Raw genomic sequence first — 22,442 nt, forward strand, 5'->3', positions numbered from 1 at the left:
TCCTCAAACATCCTCCCCAACCCCCCGCCATCCTGCAAGACCACATCTGTAAGGCTTCCACACCTGCTCTGCTCTGCTGTGCCTTTGCCAGTGTCAGGTCTCCAGCTCTGGCTTTTTTCCTCCCCATCTTATCCCACACCCTGTCTACCTCTTCTCCAAGCTTAGACCTTCAACATCTTGTACCTTCTTAGTAAATAGATGCTCTTCCATGGATGTTGCTGTGCAGGGGAATGCCATAATAGCAAGGTAGCAACAATTTCTTGAGTGTCTATTACATAGGGCAGGTCACTAAACTACACTGTACAATATTCCATCTGTAATTCTTACAACATTTCAAAGAAAACATTATTATTCCTATTTTGAAAACTCAGCATTTATAAGGTCATAGAGCCAGCAAGGGCCAGAGCCAACATTCAAATTCAAATCTGTCTGGGTACAAAGCCACTTCCATATTTTCACATTTCTTCAGTATCAGATCTGTTTTTTGGTAAAGAAGAGATAAGTGATAACAGTTGGGAGGGGACAGTGGCCAAGACCGGGAGAAGCAGCAAGCCATCATAGCATCTTAGGAGGGTTAGGGAAGAAGATTCCAAGTCAGTGACTACTGACAGCTAGGATTTAAAAAGAGAGTAAACGTGAGTATATGTTAGAGCACTTTGCTAAACCCACAAGGCTATACAAATGCAAACTACTATAATTTGGTTTAGCATTTTATTATTATCTTTACACTCAGGCTTAGGAAATTAAGGACACTACAAATGCCATGAATATGAGTGGCTCTATGGTAAAGTGCAGTTCCGGGGGTGATGGTGAATAAACTGTTTATTTTTCAATTTCAAGTACAAACATACAATTTATTTGTAAATTTTTATCATCATTATCATCATCATTATCATTCTGTGGTGCTGGGAATGAAATCTAGGGCCTCCAGCATGCTAGGCAAGCTCTCTACCCCTGAGCTACATCCCCAGCCCTGTCTGTGAAATTTCAAAAGATAAAATCTTTTCCTGAAATGTTTCACATAAAATCATAAATATTCAATAATTGTTGATGCCATATGTTGGCTCATGTGGATTTTACCAGGGAAAAGGACTAATTGTCTAATGAGTTGGCATCACTGAATGGCTGGTTTTCTGAGCAGTTCTCTTTTAAAATGTTCAGGCGATAGCATTTCCAAGTTCATGGAAAGCTATCTCAAAGAAAAAGATTTTTTGGTGCACATTACAATAAAATGTTTTAAAATTCTTTAGTTAACAAACCTTAATAGCTCTCTTTAAAAAAGAGCCAACTCTTAGAAATATTGAAGTAAAAAATGGTTTTATACATGTACTTGTTGAAATTGTGAACTTCTAATTTCTTTATTTTCTTCTTTCTTTTTTTTAAAAGAATTTCTCATTGTCTTAGAAGGAAAAGACTATATCTGATTTATTGGAATAACAGCTATTGGATTGAAAATATAGTGTATAATGTATTGCCGTCTTTCTTTCCTCTCTCCTTCCCTCTCAGCCTATCTCCTTCCTCCTTCTCTCTTTTCTTTCTTACTCTATTCTTTCCTTCCCATTTCCCTTTCTCTTAAACTGCTTCTGCTCAGCAACTCTTGAACATATATCCTCAGGGGAAGGCACAATGACAGGACTTAAAGATGAAATTTTAAATATTCCATTCCTGGAGTGTATAGTCAACCAGTGGTTATAAATGCAGGAAAAAAAAAAATAACAGTTGTATAGATTGTAAATAGAATACATGCTATTACAGAGAAAGGAATTTAAAAAGTACATTTTATATCAAAAGGAACATCCCTAGACTTTGCCCTTAATCTAGAAAATTCCAATGTATGGATTTGTGTGCCTTCCCAAGCTATTTTACACCAATCTTTCACATTAACATCCATCCCTTAAATACTCAAATGCAAGGAAGGAACTTGTTCATATTTTTGTTTTTGAGAAACAATTGGCACTTGTGGCCAAAACAGGCAGGTGTGAGATTGGGGGAGAAAAAGAGATGAAAAATAATAAATGTGTTAGGTAAGACATTAACCGTAGGTGTGACAAGGGAGATACAGTTAGGACAAATTAAGACTGTGTGCCAGTAGTATATGGACAGTCAGAGAAGTTAGGATTTTGTGGTCAGACAAGACCTTAGAGTCTTAGTAAGAGTGGTGGTGTAAGGCTGGTGTGGCAGGTGTGGGGCTGGACGAGTGCTGGTAGCATCAAATAAGGCTCAGCTACAGGAAAAGGGAAAAATTATGGTTCTTCTTAGTGCCTTTTAGCAATACTGAATGTGATGCAGAGAAGAATTCTTTGATTTCTTATAGAAAGATGGCAAGTATGATAAATACATGGGCATTTTATCATAGAACACAATAAATATCCCTGTTATTGTTTTAGAAGTATAGATCTTTTCAGCAACAATTTGTACAAAGATGTAGTTGAATCATTTTTTCCCTTTTGGAAAAACAAGTTTGTTTTTTTTTAAGCATTTCTCATTGTCTTAGAAGAAAAGGATTATATCTGATTTATTGGAATAAAGACATTAGTTTGAAAATGTACCATATAATACATTGTCATTCATTTACTATTCAGAAATCATTTGCATTTAAAAATTTAAAATAAAAATATTGTTTATTTTCCATATTTTTTATTATTTGACAGTAGCAAGCTAATAATTACATTCAGAAAGAAACAGAAAAAAGGAAAGCTAAATGAAAATGCACACCTTTAGTTGTTCTAAATTTTGATCCACCTTCATTGTTTCTAGGCAATTTGGGTGGATTTCTGATATATCTATTAAATTTAAGAGATATATGTACATGTGCATGTACAGGTATGACTTAGGGATTTTTCTTTTGGCTACTTTTTTACTAACTACTAATTGGCAAAATTTGTGGTTATTTGACATTTAATAAAATATTGGCTTTAAAATCTATAAGGAGTCATCAGTGTGCTTGGTGTGTGAACAACTGGGCTGAATGGCATTTTCTCTAGACTTTCATTTTAGTGCAAGCTGACTCTGCTTTTTAAAAAGATCTTTCTGGGACCTAATCAGTTGTTAGTAACTAAAGGTCCAACTTTGCTGACTAGCCCTGTGAATGTTCATGAAGCAGGGAGAAGATGCTGGTGTTGTAACCAGTCTCTTCTCCATTGGTGGAAATAAGGGATAGATTGTAAGCTTTGGAATCACACAAATTTAGATTTGAAATTTGACTCCATCCTTAACTATGTTATCAAGAAAATTCCATTTTTTTTTTCTAAGGGTCGATTTCTTACTTAAAAACCCAATTAGTTTGTGTTCTAGTTTTCTCTCTGGCAATGCACTTCTGCTAGACAGACTTCCCTGCAAAGCAGGGTTAGTTGTGCCTCACTGTGTTTTCATATATTCTAGTGTATATATGTCTATAATCTACTTTGACAAAATCATATTCTAATATTTAAGCAACAAATATGTAGTGATAACATAACTTTGGACTAAAGTCTGTGTTAGCTCCTGATGAAACAAAGTATAAATAGACCCACTCCCATGTTCTACTAGGGGAGGAAGACACATGGCATAGATGTTTTTCTTCTTCATCTTTGTTTCCCTGGAATAGAAGAAGCACCCAATAAATATGTATTAAGTGAAAAATTACCATAGGTTTGGTAAGTAGAATGGTAGAACTGTACAGATAGTCATACAGAGGCACAAGGAGAGTTAAATAACTGTGCTGATGAGTGAAGTATGAAGGCTAAGGGAGGAAGGGACAGTTGAGATGAATTACAGAATGGCATACAGCAGAGGAAACAGCAGGAACCCGGAGGCAAGAAGGAGGTCTATGTTTCAGCAACATTTCAGGCTTAGACAGTTGCCTGGTCATATTTACTCTGGCAATGTATCATTGTTGGCTATGTGAAGAATAAAATGAGGAGAAAGTCTGCTTTAAAAACTGTCAATGAGACGGTTCCATTGATCTTCCAGGAGATAATGAGGAAAACTGATGAAATCTCAAGGGAGAGTGGAGAGGTGAGACCAAGAATTTGCTGAGAAAAGTGAACCAGCAGGAAGAGTAAAAGATGAGGGTCCTGGTCATAGGATTGAATAGATAGTTACCAACTGAGTCCAGGAAAATAGGATTGGAGACAGGAGTCAAAGGGTAAGACTTTAGACTTCTTGACTGAAAATTCAAGTATATTCAGAGCATGGAGAAGTTTGAAGATTGAGAGAGTGGAGCTGGCACATGCGATTTGAGTCTTCAGTTTATTGCTGAGAGCATGAGAATGGCTGAATGGGTTGGCCCAGAGAAAAACTGGGAGAGCAAGAGCTTTCCCCTGACTTCCCATGACCTAATGGATTATCCAGATCTTGTCTTACTTGACCTTCCTATTCCACTTGACAATGCCATCACTACCTCCTAAAACCTCCCCTCTCTCCATTTCTATGAATAATTTTTTTCTAAGCAGAGTTCTGACTTCTGTCTATCATGGTCCTCCAGGCCTGGGCCCTGTTGACCTTGGCCCTGCCCCATATCTCAGAGACAGAATTTCTCTGTAGGCAGTGCTTCACTGGTGATGACAGAAACAGCCATTATTAATGTTGATGAGTTTAACTGCAACAATAAAAAAAGAAGCTCTGTTCCTGTTAGAGACCACTGAAACACAGAAAAGACTCCATTGAAAGCAGGGGAATGAAATTCAACGTAACTAACCTGTATCGCCATCTCAAAAGAAGGGAGAAAAAAAAATCTTTAGTTCAACTATTTAAAATTTGAAGAAAACAGAAAACTTCATGCCCTGAGCAACAAATGTCATGCACATACCCCCAAAATGAAAACTCAAATACAAAGCCACTTTGTTACCAGAGAACACAAGAAGCAGAACAATCATTCTAAAGAGAGAACATTAGTGTTTCCTCTAATATCTGACTGGTCAAGACTTAACTCAGTGCTGTTTTGAGTTTCATTATGGAAACAAGAAATTGCCTCTTTGCACAGAAAGGATAAATATCTCTAGGCATTTATCGAAATTTAATTTGCACATAAATTTTGGAAGAATAAGTACATGCAAAAGACTTTCTCTCATTAGGTAGCACTGTTAATGTAGAAATAAAGGTAACTAACTTTCTGGAATTTGGGACTCTCACTTCTCAATTTATAGAAAAAAGGACAACTTTTCGGTGTTCTTTGTGATGTGGCAGCTCATGATAATCACTGCCACTGGTTGAAGGTTTACATTTTGCCCCATCCTCACAAACATCATGTTATTTAATTTTGAACAGTCAGAACTGCCACAAGGTCATCAGTAGACAAAAAGTATAGGCGGGTGAAACAACACTGCAAGGTACAAGCTGTCTTCTCCATTTTACCCAGGGCAGAGCCTGATGCTGGAACCTTTTCCAAGATGGAATTTAAGTTCCAGACTGCCTGAATCCAAGGCCTCAGCACTTTCTAGACACCAAACATTTAGCTTCCAGCAGCTCTCTGTCTCTATAATTAAAGGCTTTTTTGGAAAGTTGGAGCTGACCTTTTGAATTAAATAATACTAGCTTGTAAGCAAGAAATGTCAGTTTATATATTCATATCTTTTGCTTCTCTTCTTTCCATAATTTCTTCATTCCTGAGGAACTATTACCTCTGAAGTCTAGTCCAAGCTCTTGTAAAAATTTCTACCACAGTACCTCTAAAAATAGAATACATTGAACGTTTTTTGCATCTTCACAATTCAGATAAATTTTGCATTTGATCCCACAACATGTTCATGTTTCTTTTTGAGAAATTTTGTAGTTAATGGACATTTTAAAAACATATAGCACATATTTCTCCTGGTAGATCCTGACTCATGGCCTCTTCCAGCTCTACTAAATTTTGGAAGCAAATGTTCACATGATGAATTTTACCTAGGACAAGTGACGAGTTCTACGCAAGGTCAGACTCATAAGCATTGTGAAATGATGTTATGTTTCCTTAATAAAGCAGAGAATGGCCTGACTCTTTGATCAAGATTGGGACCTACTTAAGGCAGCAATTTGGAATTACTTCTAGAATGAAATCAGCCTTTAGGGAATTGATACAGAATCATTTCACTAGAGTCTAACAAGCTGACAAGTCACATACAAAGAACTGAGTCCCAAAATGAACAACATTAGAACATGTAATTATCAGAAAACTAGTCTAAGAAACAGCAAAAAAATTATGTAGCAGAAATTGACACACCTTGATGAAGATACATTTTGACTTTTTATGTCATTTAATTTGCTTAAATGATCATTTATGTTTTTCTTGAGCATTGAACATTGACTTTGATCAGTATCTCATGGGTCATTTTCCAAGGAAGTATCATAATATGGTCAGATTTGTTCAGATCTACCAAAGTGTTAATCTTAGGTATTTTTTTTTCTAGTCCAATTCTCTTTTTTATTTTCATTTAGATATTATTTTTAATTTATTTTTATAAAGCATTATCTCAAGATTTTATCTTCACATTTGTCTCATATAAACCCCTCTTCCAGCAACACTTTTTTTCAACTATTTTAGTTGTCACTTCTTATAATTTCTTCTTTATTTCCAAAGAATGTATGTGAATTTATAGTTTTTTAAATCAATTTTAGACATTGTTTATTTATTTCATATCATGAAAGCTGAAAAATTGGATCACCATCCAACCATCATCACTCTTTTCCCTCATCTTCCCCATATACTTACAAATTTTTTTGTTAAACTTCAGTCAATCATTAATAATGTGGATCTTGTTTTCATTTATGAAAGTTTTTTTTCCCCTGAAATTTCTCCTTTTTTTTTTTTTTTTGGTGATGCTGGGGTCGAACCCAAGGCCTCACACATGCCAGGCAAGCACTCTGCCATTGAGCTATTTTCATTTTTAATGTAGTTTTCTATATATTTCTTTAATTTTCCCCAAGTGCTCAAATAGCTCTCTCAAATGCCTGTCAATTCTATTTCCAAATCTAAATCATATCAAATAAATTGCTAAGTATACAGTTTATTCTAGAGAAACTTACTCCTGTGTCCTGTATAGCCAACTCCTTTCTGGGGAGATTGCTCCCTCAATGTGATGCACACCTGGATTTATATCTTCCTCCTTTTTGACTTACTTTCACATCCTCTTGAAGAAACTTGGGAGTCATCTGGGCCCTATTTTGTTCCGTAGCCTGACATTAAGACATCAAACAAGATAACAAAATTCAATAAATTTTGTTTCCCAAACACCTCTCCAATCTATGTCCTTTTTTCCTCTTCAAGGTCATTACTCTGGGCCAGGTTGTCATTAGCTCTCACAGATTCCCTCAAGCCCAGTGTACCTGGTCTCTCTGCCTTTGGGTTTCCCTGTTTATCATCTATTCTCAGTGCAACTAGAACTATCTTTTTAAAATACATATTGATATTACTGTTACCCAGATAAAGCTTTAAATGGACTTCTACAGATTTGGGGATAAAATTCAAACTCCTTTTTAGCAAAGATTGGAGATAAAGTTCAAACTCCCTAGTTTAGCAAACTCCTCATTTCTCCCATTCTCTGGCTTGCATTATATATTTAAGTAATAATGAAGATTTTTTCAGTTCCTTAAATATGGTTCACTCATACCCTAGAAATTCTGCTCCTTCCTCTTGTGGAGGTGAACTCTTAATCCTTGTTAAGTTTTATTTTCAATGACATTCCTCAAGAAGGATGCTCCATTGAGTGTTTCCAAAACACCATTGTTTCTCCATCCATCATAACAGACAACATACTTGATTGCAACCATCTGTTTCTTCATGCTAAAGAGTACTTCCATCTGTTCAATTGCTATTTTCCCCATTGACTAGCAAACTACCCTGCACATAGAAGATGCTCAATTTTTTAATGAAAAATTAACATGTATCCATATTAGATTGTAAAATTCAATTTTCTACAGGATCTAAGCAGGCAATTTCAACATGGGAGCTGGCCTAGGTCAGATAAGTGGCAAACTGGATTTGCTCCATTTAACAGCCCAGCATTGCTGTTATAGCTAACATTGTTAACAATTGGAAATACGTTTCTCACTAGATCTCTAAGTTTTTATAAGAGAAATCATGAAATCTGCAAAAGCTAAAACTTTATAAATTGGCTACTCACTCATTTCAAAAGATATTGTATGGTCAAACTGTTAATAAGTGAGTGAGAGAAAAGACAATGAAGAGCTATTAAAACCACAGGGAACCTTCTCTGACAGACAAGCACTGGCTGATGTGGGCGCCTGTGTCAAAATCTTCCCTGGCCTTAAAATTTTATCTCTTGTAACCAAGTCTCCAGGACCCTCCCTTTTCACTGAAAACTATGTCACAACCCCCATCATCCTGATCCTCATCAAGATCCTCCCAAAGGAAGCTTGGCAGAGGCTATTCAAAGGATAATAAATTAAGGGGACAAGAAACTGAGGCAAACACAGAGGGGACTCAATTTCTTTAAAATCTCCAATTCTGTGAGCAGTGCACCATCCTTTCTCAGAGGTGGCTCATGCAGTTCTCTTACTGTTAGTCAAAGTCAAGAGTTAGCCCTGGGTGGGACTCTCTGGAAGCTTCCCTGGGACTCCCAATAAAACAGGAGGGCAGGAAGGACATGCCGTCTTTCTCTCTGAGAGGACACACTCTCTCCCTTGAGAGTATCCCCCTTTCCCCTTTCCTATACCTTTTAACAAAGTCCTGCCTGTTTCCCTGAGTTACATATCTGAAACCTTTCTGGCCTGATCACAAGAACTGGAAGAGTAGGATCTCTGCACTGCCTGTTTCACGGAAGGTGCATGACCTGTAACAAAACAAGGACCGGCTACGTGTTTCTGATCTCTGAATGGATCAGATTCGTATTGCTATTCTGGACACAGTGAGGTTCAGACCTCGATTTCTCACCATGGTTTGCAAACTTATGAAAATGTTGGACTGATTATCTCATACTTTGCATCTAAATAGAATTTGTTATATTTCTTTACACAACAGCCCCTTTCAATATTTAATAGTATAATTCTCCCAGTTCTCAAGGATGAAAATCTTATCCTTGATTCTGTTTTCATGTTCTTCCACAAGTCTAGTCAAATGCTACCTTCCAGAAAGTAAAGTAAAAACATGGAATTTTGTATAATGTAAACTTACATTCATATTGGAAGAACTGTGCCATTTTCTAATTGTATAAATTTTGGTGATTCATTAACTTGTTGAGCTCCAATGTACTTAAATTTAAAATGAGGAGGACAAAGCCAAGTGACAGGATTGTTTACAGAACAAAAGAGCTGTTGAATTATCTAACACAGTACATGATCTTTACAGGATTATTTCATCCCCTGCCTTACCTTCTTTTTTTGTTGTTGTTGTTGTTGTTTTTTGTTTTGTTTTGTTTTTTGGTGCCTTCTCTTCTTTACTAAGCCCTATTACCTGTCTTCTTTTCAGTTGCTACTGTCTTAGCAATAGAAAACTGTCCAGTGTGCTAAGACAGTAGGAACTGTTCAGGCTCATAAGCCAAGATTATTTTAGGAGATTATCCATTACTACCCAACACTTCAAGGAGAAAAATACAAAATATAACTATCATATACATCTAAGACCCTCAATGCCTTTTATAAATGATCTTCCACTATAACCCTAAATTTTATGCACCCCCTCTCATCATTTCAGCTCACAGAAAGACTACTACTTACCATTCTTTCCATTCACTGATTTTAGTACTTCTTTTACACATTGAGATCTTTATCATTTCCCTCAATTCCCACCAACCATGGCTATCTGTACCCATGTTTTCTCTTTTCTCTCTCATTACAATGAATGGATTGCATCTATATTTCTCAGAGGAATCCTCTTCATGTATTTGGTAAATTTCACATCCTTTGGTATTAAGATTATGCCTACTACAATTATTCCATCAATTGCTTGCATTTAGTTTCTCCTGCTGTCTTCTCCTTTATTCTTAAGGATGTACAGATGTGCTTAAATGTCACTGATCTTAAAACCATGACAGCAAAAAGTATCTTGACCTCAAACTCTTCTTCAGCTTGTTTAATTTCTCTGCTTTCCTCATAGCAAAACCTGGTAATAGAGGCATCCAAACTCTCTGTTGTCTTTCAATCCATCTCAGTAGTGTTCTCACATTGCTATTCATATCAAGATCACCACTCACTTCTACACTATTAAGTGCAATATTTCCTCCTCTGTCATCTTAGTATCTTGGTCCAACTCCTTCCTCAAACATTTTTCGTTTCTTTTTGGCTTCCTTGACAACACAAGCTTTTCTCCTTCTCAACTACCCTTTCGCCTTGTCTTCCTCTTCTATCAATAGAAATTCCTTCTAAATTGCTTTCAGGTTCTAATTCCCCATATTCCACATCCATTCCAGTAGCAAAGTCTGAAGCACTTCTCTTTTTCTTCACTACTTTCAGTTTGGCCAAAACCATGAACAAGTCTCTCCGCTGAATATCTATGATGTCTCTGATCTCGTTGCCTCTGCTCCTCACTTATTACAAAGCATTCCTACTGCAGCCAGAGCATATATTTAAAGACATAATTTCATATACCCTAGAGATTAGTGCTCTATCTGATGTGTGAGGGGTAAAAATTGGCTCCCAAGATGTAGGCTCTTTATTCACCTCGCTGATCGTTTCTTTTGCTGAGAAGAAGCTTTTTAGTTTGAATCCATGCCATTTATTGATTCTTGATTTTATTTCTTGCACTATCGGAGTCTTATTAAGGAAGTCAGGGGCTAATCTGACATGATGAAGATTTGGGTCTACTTTTTCTTCTATTAGACACAGGGTCTAATAGAAGATAATTGTAATTTTGTGAGTTAGTCTCTGTGTCCTCTATTCTGTGCCATTTGTCAACCAGTCTGTTTTGGTGCCAGCAACATACTGTTTTTGTTACTATTGCTCTGTAGTATAGTTTAAGGTCTGGTATAGGGATGCCACCTGTTTTACTCTTCTTGCTAAGGATTGCTTTAACTATTCTGGGCCTCTTATTTTTCCAGATGAATTTCATGACTGCATTTTCTATTTCTAAGCACGCAAAAGGCTAAACACTAAACAAACAAACAAACAAACAAAAAACTAAAATAACCCAATTAATAAATGGGCCAAGGAACTGAACAGACACGTCTCAGAAGAGAATATACAATCAATCAACAAATATGTGAAACATTATTGATCTCTAGCACTTAGAGAAATGCAAATCAAAACTACTCTTAAGATTTCATGTCACTCCAGTCAGAATGGCAGCTATTAAGAATACAAACAACAAAAAGTTTTGGCAAAGATGTGGGGAAAAGTCATACTCACATTGCTGATGGGACTGCAACTTGGTGCAGCCATTGTGAAAAGCAGTATGGAAAACTGGGAATGGAATCATCATTTGACCCAGCTATCCTACTCCTTGGTTTATACCTAAAGGACTTTAAAACAGCATACTATTGGAACACAGCCACATCAATATTTATAGAAGCACAATTCACAATAGCTAAACTGTGGAACCAACAAAGATGCCCTTCCATAAAGGAATGGATAAAGAAAATGTGGCATATATACACAATGGAATATTAAATAAAAGAGAATAAGATCATGGCATTTGCAGGAAAATGGATGGAGTTGGAGAATATAATGCTAAGTGAAGTTAGGCATTCCCAAAAAACCAAATGCCAAATGTTTTCTCTGATATAATGAGGCTGATTCATAGTGGGGTTGGGAGGGGAGCATGGGAGGATTAGAGCAAAGGGATTGGAGGGGAAAGGAGGGGGTAGGGGTGTAGAAAAGACAGTGGAATGAGATGGACATCATTACCCTAAGTATATGTAGGAAGACACATATGGTGTGAATATACTTTGTATACAACCAGAGATATGAAAAAGTGTACTCTATATGTGTAATATGAATTGTAATGCATTCTTCTGTCATATATAACAAGTAGAATAAAAAATAAATTAAAAAAATAATTTCATATTATTGTTTTGCCTAAGTTCTTCAATGCCACTTAGAAGAACATTTTAAGACTTTCTGTAGCTCAGCTGAATTACATGATGGCCCACCAACTCTCCCATCGACCTCTCCTGCTGTCTAATACCATCCACTCCTTACTCTATACATGCTTGCTTCCTTTCTTTTCTTTGTGTGAGCTACACTCATTCCTATATAGACATTCTGCCTAGAATGGTCTTTCTTAGTTCTTTCATGGGTTACCCCATCCTGTAATTCAGGACACAGCATAAAGTCTCTCCTTAGAGACACATTTACTGTTCTTTCAGCCTAAAGAAGCCTCCCAGCAATTCCTTTACTTTATTTTCATCAAATAGCATTTGATATTACCTAAAATTTTCCTTTGAAACTATTTATTTGCATTCTTTTTTTTGAAGTTAAGTAGATTCTGTAAGAATAGGAACTTGCTGGTCTTGCTCAATAATGTGTTCCTGGCACCTAGAGTACTGTTTACATATAACCAGAATTCAAGAAATGTTTCCTGAATGAATGAACAAATCAACTGATATATTGTATCCAATATCTGGGGAATTTTCTACCATTAAAAAAAAGGTAATAAAAATCAGCAAGGAGGTTGTGATAATCAGATTTCAATGAGATTTTTAAATTCAGAAATCTGAATTTAAAAAACTCAACACTTTCCACATAAAACAATGTTTTTGCTAATCTGCCCTTCATCTCATTCTTCCATAGGACTCAAGAGAGTCCTTCTACAATATATATTTATTGAAAAAAAATTCCTGTTCATTTAAAAGCCAAAATAATTACCTTAAAAGAACATACTGGAAAATGATGCTCCAGGCAAGGAATTAAAAACAAAGTCAGTTTTTGATTATTAATGTATCACTTACACATATATCTGAAACAGTTTTACACTGGACATGGTTGCACATAATTAGATGAATTCTACACTTTGAGCACTGGAAGACAGAATAATGTCCCCTAGATATCTTCGAGGGAGTGAAAGAATTGAAAAAGGTCATTTTTCACTTTCATTTAAACCCAGGATCTAAGGAGAGGCCTCCAGAGATCATATGTGGAGCTAAATTGGAGCTAAATGCCAAAGTTGTGAACCATTCCATGTTAATGGAAGCCAGACACTTAAAAGAATGATTGTCAACATGAAATTATGCAATGAGGCAACTTTATTGATCAAGTAGCAGTTTTTATGCTCTACATTTATAAATTTAGGTCATATTTAATAAAGCAATCTATTTTGTATTTCTCAATCATGACAATTGTTTAATCAGCAACTATAGGGATATGAATAGCTTTTTTTCACTTCAACAAGATTTCCTTTCAGTGGTAGGAAAAAATAAAATGATCAATGATCATTCAAGTTTTGATGAACTAAAATCATAACTATGAATTAGCATCTCAAAATTAGTCATCCCCAAACTTTCTTCCATGAATCCTTTGATCTCATTAGACCTCTCACAAAATAAGCCAGTGTCTTTAATTTCAAATAAGCTTATTTAAAGATATAATAAAAAGATGGGCTTAGACAAATAACTTAAGCAGCAAATATTACTAAATGAAAAGAAGAACCAAAACAAACAAAAAAAGGGAATATATGTGATATGTAGAATATTGGTGGACTCCTCTTCTTTTGTTTGTTTCTTTGTTTGCTTCTCTAAAAAACTATTCCCCTAATCCCATGAGAACCTTGATCTTCCTCTTAGGGCCTCTCTAATTGAGTATTATTTGTGGCTACAGATGGAATTTGCATCTGAACATATGTCACAGGTAAGTGGGGGGCTATGGAGCTTGCCATCCTCACAATAGCCACAGTATAGGGTTCAAATTGTCACCATGCTGCAAATTCTGAGCAGCAGTCTAGGACTTTTAAAGCGTTCCCATCTATAGTATATCATTTAGCTCTCACCACAATCCAAGGAGAGGCAGAACAAATTTGTTAACATCTACTGCTGATGATAGAGCTAAGGCTTCAAGGAGCAGACCTGTCCGGAGCCACATGACTAATAGTGGCAGACTGTTTTGTTAAGCTGAGGTCCTTTCTTACAGAATTCTTTACATCATATTATAGTACTTCTGTAACCAGTAATTATTGTCACTGTGGTGCTTGTCACAGCATCTCCTTCTATTGTTCATATTTTTTTTCTCTTGGATTTTAAAAGAAGCTAAAACCAAGGAATCATAGAACATTCAATGTGGAAGAATTTTAGGAGACTATTTCCCCCTCCACTCCTATACATTTCATGACACTCTTCCTTTGTTTGCCTCTAGTATCAGAAAGCACATTTCTGTATTTGAGAAAATATCATGTGGCACATTTGCCTAGAATGTTCTTTCTTTTTATATGAATAAGGTATGGTACATGGAATCTGAGAGGAAGAAGAAAATGGGAAGATATAAAGTCCTGCACTATGAAAGAACCACAAAAACTATCCTTTCTTTTCCCATGCCTCAGGATAGGCAGCAAATTTTTTTAAGAAAAATTGTTTTCAATAAAAGTTATCTTTTCTGTGTTTTATGTGAATGTAGATACAGTCCAACTTTTCCTTTACTTCCTCATTTCTCATCCCTGTCAAAGATCTGACTCTTGGTAAAATAATAGCACATGAGAGGAAACTTCTTTTTTTTATTTTTATTTTTTTTGCTTTCTGTCTTTTTTTTTCATTTTTCATACATTTGATTCAAGTGAGTTATGCACTTCCATTTTTACCCCAAATACAAATTGCAGAATCACATCAGTTACACATTCACAATGTTTACATAATGCCATATTAGTGACTGTTGTATTCTGCTGCCTTTCCTATCCCCTACTATCCCCCCTCCCCTCCCCTCCCATCTTCCCTCTCTACCTCATCTGTTGTTGTTCAGTTCTCTCCCTTCCCCGCCTTTCCCCTCACAACCTCATATATGTGATTTCGTATAACGATGAGGGTTTCCTTCCGTTTCCATGCAATTTCCCTTCTCTCTCCCTTTCCCTCCTATCACTCATCTCAGTTTAATGTTAATCTTTTCCTCATGCTCTTTCCCCCTGCTCAGTTCTTAGTTGCTCTCCTTAAATCAAAGAAGACATTTGGCATTTGTTTTTTAAGGATTGGCTAGCTTCACTTAGCATAATCTGCTCTAATGCCATGCATTTCCCTGCAAATTCCATGATTTTGTCATTTTTTAGTGCTGCATAATACTCCATTGTGTATAGATGCCACATTTTTTTTTATTCATTCATCTATTGAAGGGCATCTAGGTTGGTTCCACAGTCTAGCTATTGTGAATTGTGCTGCTATGATCATTGATGTGGCAGTATCCCTATAGTATGCTCTTTTAAGGTCCTCAGGGAATAGTCCGAGGAGGGCGATAGCTGGGTCAAATGGTGGTTCCATTCCCAGCTTGAGAGGAAACTTCTTATGCTAATGTTTTATATTAATGTAAAGTATTTTGGCAGTGTCTTAATACAAGTCAACACAGTCCAATTATACTAGGCATCTCCTAAGGACACCCGAGTCTGAAACTTTGTTGGAAGCGAATCCATGGTAGTGGTGGGTGTTGTTATTTTTGTGTAAAATAAAAGGGAAAATATTCTCAGGTGGTGTCTGAGCAGAGATGTGAAGGAACTAGCTGTGGGGTAAGCAAGCCCCGCAGTAGAAAAACCACTGGCAGTCTCTGAGAAGAAACCTTGGTTGACCTGAACATAAGGCTCAGCCTGAACAGCTCCAACCTAGCTGTCACAGCCACTTGCTGGTCATTACCTGGAAGTTGTATTTCATCTGCTGCCTGCTGCCATAATTCAGATTCACTCTTGTTCATTTATTTTATGAAGAGTTAGTGCTTTCTGCCATTTCCTGGGTCAGTGACTACAATCGGGCTATGACAAAATTTTCACCAGTTTAAAACATCCCTTTAGGATAAATCCCTGACTTCTGAGTGTTGGATGATCAGTGCTTCAGCTACACAGCTGCACACAGTGGCCAACAGGGAGCTACAAGCCTCACGCAACTCTTTGCCAGCAACCCTCCCTGGACCTGGCTTCCCAGAGTCTCTTTTCTTCTTACAGAAGCAACTGTAGATACGAAGGCTTATTTTTTCTTGCATCTCACTTTACTGACAATATTCTATATTGAATGTTAATTCAATATTGCTAATGGTGTTAAAATTTTACTTTCATTTTTTCCTATATACTTATGAAATTGAATTTCAACAATTCCTTAATTAAAGCAAAATGCTGCAGTAAATTGGATTGTGGAGCTCAACTTTGTGTATTATAGCTACGTAGTCCTAAAGGGATGGGCAGTATTATGAAAAAAGTTGCACATGTGTGTTAGGAAAGAAGTAAATTATGCATTTCAAAAAGTATATATTTTATTTTAAAAAGTGGATATATGTTATGTTCACATAAATGATTATTATTTGGCAATCAAAAGTAATAAAGTCCTGATTCACTATAGAACTTTGAAAAGATAATCAGTGAAGAAGCCACTCACAAAAAGCCCCAGACTTTATGATTCTATTTATATGAAATGCCTAGAAATATGCAGATTCCTGGGGGAAGAAGTTGGCAAAGGCTAAGAGAAGCAGGAGCATAAAGTGACTGCTAAGAGGTAATTGGGGTTTTTGAGGGGATGATAAAAATATTCTAGAATTAGACAGTGATGACGATTGTGTAGTTCAATGAATATAATAGAACCATTGAACTTTTTAAAGATGTATTTGATGGTATGTAAATTATATCTCATTAAAACTCCTGTTTAAAAAAAAACAGTAAGTTTACTGCCTCTTTTCTTGTGAAAGGATATAATTTATTTTGTGCTTGTGAGAGTTTTCCATACTGGACAGTTGAAGCATTGTTTTTAAAATAAAATAATGAAAATCACAGGAGAGCTGAAAAATATTTGCTTAGTAAAAGAAGGAAAGTGACACCTTCCACATTTTTCTGGATTTTGAAATTCAGACACTTGGGATTAACTGATTTCGGTAATGCTGGGCAAAGCATTTTAAAGAAACCATCAATGTGCCTGGAGAGAAAATTAGCAGATTTTAAGAGATACAGAGCTTAATATTCAAATTAATATTTGTTTGATTCTCTTGCTAATTATTTTAAAATATCTGTGTGACTTCCCTATGTCTCACTAGTTATGTGTGCACTCTGAAGGTTTTCATAGCACTCTGACAGAAGTGAAACCTTACCCCCCGAAATAGAAAACAGTTGTTCTGAAGCTTAAATGTGCAATGGTCAAGACCTTAAATCTCAAATATCTGGGAAGGTAGGAAGTATGCAGAATTAATTTTGAAAGCACAACATAATAATTTGCTATCTCCTTTTTTTATGTTCATTGAGCAAACAGGTTTTTATAAGCCATAGAAACATAGATCCAAATCAATTTAGATGCTACATTCCTTTTACCTATGGAGTCTTTTGGCTGCATCAGCATTATAACCTTTCCAAACTTTACATCTATGTGCAGAGTTGCTATGACTTCAAGGGAACTACAAGTAATTCTTAGGCAAGAGCCAGTGGTATGTTTGTACTACCCCTTTGCTTTTGATGTTTAATATTTGTTTCTCTGAAAATGTCTCTTCTTTTCTCTTGATTGTGTTTTGTCCTCTGGTTTTAACTGTCAAGGCTAGGAGAATGAACCTTAAACATCTGTCTAACTCTGACCTTTCTTCTGAATTACACTACATTTTGTTCATTGAGTTTTGGGTACATTGTTTTAGTGGATAAATGTTTTTATTCAATAAATCAGTATCTAAAAACAGGCATAACTAGAATTATGTCCAGAGGAAAAAAATTAAGATGATTAAAAGTCTATAAAACATGGTCTTGAAAAATGGTCCAAGAAACTTGAAAATTTGTCTTGGAAACAAGAAACCCAGGGCAAAGTGAATTCCTTTGACTCCCTTGAAGAATCAAGGCATTCCTTCTGAACACATATTTCCTTGTCCAGGGAAGACATGTCTTAAATAATCTTTGCATCTACCTGAGCTAATAGCTAAGTGTTGGATAGATGGATAAATGGATGGAGAGAAGAAAACATCACAGATATACTGCAGAACTTTCTAAACACAACAACTCCCAACGACACAATTGTCTACCTTAAATTAATGATTTCTTCCATTCAAATAAATATTTTTGAAGAGATTCCATGACTTGCAAAACAAACAAATTTCCACCTTGCACAGGGTGGAAAATTCGACTAGTTTTTAACTATGGGATCCTAAAGAGCAGTGGTCCCTGCCAACACAAAGCAAGACTGTTAAGTTATCCACCAAAATTTTGATTTGTTGTTACTATGACATAACCTCTCCTCTCCTGACTAACACAAAGACTTTTGGTGAGAATTTTTGATGGGTCTTTGATATGCCAAGGGGAGTCATTTAACTTTTACAGTCTTGATTGACCTATTAGTAATAACTGAGGACTGAATTAGATAATCTCTGAGGTTGTATTTACTCAATCATGATGCAATATCGTGATACTGTGAGTCAGGGAAATCCTATGAGGAAGCTGTAGTGTTATCACAGATGTGCTACATAGTTGTTTTGGGTTACAAAACAAAGACAAAACCATCACCTATGGGGTTGTTTTCCTAGAAGCGGTCTTTGGAGCTTTTGTAGAGAGGTGAGGTCACACCACGTTTTCTTGGATAGTCAATACCTAGAACTATCCTGAGATGTTACAAAATATAACTTTTGCTTGCTTGACTGAGGGTAATTACCATGGAGATCTTATTTTTTTCTGTGATAGGAGAATAATAAATACCAGTTATTGAAAAACTTTCTATTTCCTGGTACTCCACATGTATTATCTCATCCCTGGAGAGAGATTCCAGTCCTTCCTTCCCTCCCTCTTTCCTTCCCACCTTCTTTCCTTCTTTTTTATTTTCAGACTCATCCTGCCTTATTCTTTCACCTATGTATATATCTACTGTTCACCAATCTTTATTCCCTTCTTTTTGGCTGTCTTTTACCTATCTTTTTCTTTCTTTTCATCCCATCCCTTCCCTCTTTTCCTCCTTCCTTTCTTCATTTCTTTCTTCCTTCTTTCATCTGTCATTACACAAGAGATGATCCTATTTTTACAATTTTGCTAAGGAAGAAACTGAAGCTTTTAGAAAATAAAAATCTTCCCAACCAATGGCAATGATAAGATCCAATCCCAGCTTTATCTGGGTTCAAAACTCTAAATCTCTAAAATATTTCTGGGATTAACTGTAAATGTTCTAATGGAGAAAACTTAGGAAGTATGGTGCTTCAAATTTAGGTCCATTTTCTTTTAGATATGGTGAAATTGACTTAATTTACCAAGTTCTCTCCCCATATCATATAATTTTGGTTATATGTATATATATTTTCCAATATTATTCATATTCTCTTTTTAAAAGTTTGTCGATTTCAAAAAAATTCTTCATATTTCTTTTCTCATATTTGTTGTCCATACCACTTCCAATGTAATACACATGAGTTGCAGTCTCTTGCACTGTCTATAATTTTAAGCTCCTGATTCAAAATAACAAGCAAAGCAATATTAAATTAAAAAGTGTGTAGGTGTCTGCCTCTGAGAGAAAGGCATGCAATTTTGCATTTTTACTTTTTATTAGACAAAATTAAGCAACAGATAGAACTATTCCTAAATCAAAATACTTCCTGTTCTTTCAAATCTATTTTTGCATCTATTCTGACACACTCTTGATATATCTTTGCTAATGCCTTTAACCTTGACTTTTTGTTCTCTCTCTCTGTTGTATAACAGCCTATATTACAGATACGTGACTAGATAGAATATTTTCTCTATAAAGTATCAGAAAGTAAAGGATAAAAACATTTATAAAAGGCAACCTTTACCATACTATATTATCACAAAGTTATTACTCAACAAACATGAAATCACAATGGTAAAAAGATCATAGGAATAGAAAGAATGCAATAAAAGAAGATGGCACACAGAAATACAAAGTTAATCCAAATTTGAGGACTTAAATTCTCAAAGAGCTCAACACTCTGCCAAGAGTCTTTAGTGTTCTCTGCATAGCCACTGAGCAAGAGTACCTTTTCCTCCTAAAACCATCATTCTACTGGTTTGTTGGTGGTGTGCACTGCGGCACTCTCCCCAGCAATCCTTCCTATTGTGTTGCTGCCTGGAGTCACACTCCTCCACAGAGGTAGTCATCCTTATCCAATCCAATGTGGGCAATGCCACTTTTCTTGACATCCCAGTGCATTCTGTCATCAAATGGCAAAGGAACTGACCAGCAGTAAACTTGTAACACCACTGGGGCCAATGAAATCCAAGGGCAAGTTAGTTGAGGAATTTTGGGGGAGATACTTTCTTGTCCTTCTCAGGGAATTTCAGAACCAGGTATTTCTCTTTCTGGGCCCTGAAAGAGGGAACTCAAGAACTGGTGCAACTATTCTGCCAAGAGAGAAGTCAACCTCAGAGGAAAGGTAATCTCATAGGAGAGTGAACAGAAAAGTATCAATTCTGGATCCTGTCCCAAGATGGACCTTCTACTTATGTGCGCTAATCAAACCTATTTCTTTCCAAAGTCAGTTTGGATTGGGTTTTCTATTACTTGAAACATTTAAAGAGGTTTAACTGATGCATCATTTCTTTTGTTTTTGTTCCTTAATTTTCTATATTTCTAATGATGCATAAATATATCCATGTATAATTATGATTATACCTCAATATATCAGATGCTGTCGAAGAACCAAATTATAGGACTTTTTATGAAAGCAACAAAGATGAATTTACGATCTAACAGAAACCTTAAGAAATTATGTGAGAAATATAAAAAGCACACCGATTATAAGAGAATTAATAATTTCTCCTTAATTCTAATATTTTGGGAAATATATATATATAACGATTCTTGTAGCTACATTATTTTTATTTATTGCTATTTCATTGTTTTAACCAACCAAACAGACAAAATATCTTAAGATTTATCTTCCAAGCCTACTTACTCTCAGTGAGCTACATGATGTGCAAGGCTCTCCAATGGCATTATTTTATTAATACATTAAGAAAAACAATGTTATGTGCCTCTGAAGACCTTTGGTTGTCTGGGTCCTCCCTCGTCTCTCTCCAAATGCTCATCACTCATCAACATACACCTGCAGCTCCAGACTCCTCATGATTTTCCTCCTCTCCCCCAGATATACCATCTTAATTTTTGTATCTGTGGTTTTGGTCAAGTTCTTCCCTTACCTCTCCAAGAACGGAACTCTTCCCTACATAAGCTCTACCTCAGTGTTTAGCTCTTTCACTTTGATTATACATTATTGACCACATGACTTTAATGCTTCAGTTCTTCTCTGTAATTAGGTTGTTTAATCCTCAAGGGCAGGGATTGAAATTTCGAATCGACACTCCCCAGTGCTTCAAGTATATGTAATAGAGTAGATATTAAGCAAATAATTGCTTGATTAATTAACCATGCTTTATTATTTACCTTACAAAACCTGTTTCATGGATGTAGTCAAAGATTTTAAGATAAATCAAGATTGCCCTAGAGTTGCCAGATTTAGCAAATAAAAATACAGGATAACTCCTTAAATATGAATTTCATATAAATAAACTATTTTTTGTACAAATTTAGCTCATGCAATATATGAGACATACGTAAGGTATAAAATTACCTATTTTTAATCCAAAATTCAAACATAACTGGGTAATCTCTGCTTTATTGGGCAATCCTAGATTGATCTGACCTAAAAAAAAAAATACGTGTTCTTATTTTTCTGAATTAGAACAAAATACTACATGTGTGATTTGTTAAACCTTATATGATTTTGCTAATCAAGTCTTACAATTCTCTATAAAGAAGGCCCTCTGCATTGTTCCACCATTCAGTGAAAATACACTGATTGTGTATCCATTGTGTGAAGGTCACCATGTGTGAGTGTGCACAGGGAGATGAGGTTTAGTGAGTTGATTTTCGCCACCCTGAGGACTCCCTATTCTACTGAAAGAGACAGCCCATTTCAGACCAGCCTCTACTTGACATGCAATCCTGGTTTATTAATCTGTGTGGCTGACAACTCTTTTAGGCTTGACACAGCCCTCCTGAGAAAATATCCAAGCTGACACTATAAACTTAGGTTGTCAAAAATGAGAGATATTATTTTTGAAGTACACATTAAATAATACCTAATTTTAAAGCATTATGTAAACAGCATAATTCATAATTATAATTGAAAACAATTACTCATCATTTGTCTTGATCAGCACATTGAATTTTCAGGATTTTTTTTAAAATTTATTTTATTAGTTCACTTTTTTTTTTTTTTAATGTGGTGCTGAGGATTGAATCCAGTGCCTCATTCATGCTAGGCAAACTCTCTACTACTGAGCCCCAGCCCCAGGCCCAGCCCCGAATCCTCAGATTTTGATAATAAAATTCGGGTTTCTCAGGTGAAAAAAAATTCTGATTATTAAATTACTTCATGTGTTTTTTTTTAAAAAGCATAAGCAATAGAAATGTAACACAGCATTTTTTGTCCTGTCTGCTGTATAAGTCCTT

The 22,442-nt window shown here is 35.8% G+C and overlaps 1 protein-coding gene across 2 annotated transcripts in view; it reads right to left on the reverse strand.

Moving 5' to 3' along the window:
• Nucleotides 1-22,442, reverse strand: part of Lrrc7 (leucine rich repeat containing 7) — a 403,609-nt gene that overhangs the window by 287,322 nt on the left and 93,845 nt on the right. The gene's annotated exons all lie outside the window — the stretch shown is intronic.

The sequence above is a fragment of the Callospermophilus lateralis genome, chromosome 7, assembly GCF_048772815.1.
Source record: "Callospermophilus lateralis isolate mCalLat2 chromosome 7, mCalLat2.hap1, whole genome shotgun sequence".
Lineage (NCBI taxonomy): Eukaryota > Metazoa > Chordata > Mammalia > Rodentia > Sciuridae > Callospermophilus > Callospermophilus lateralis.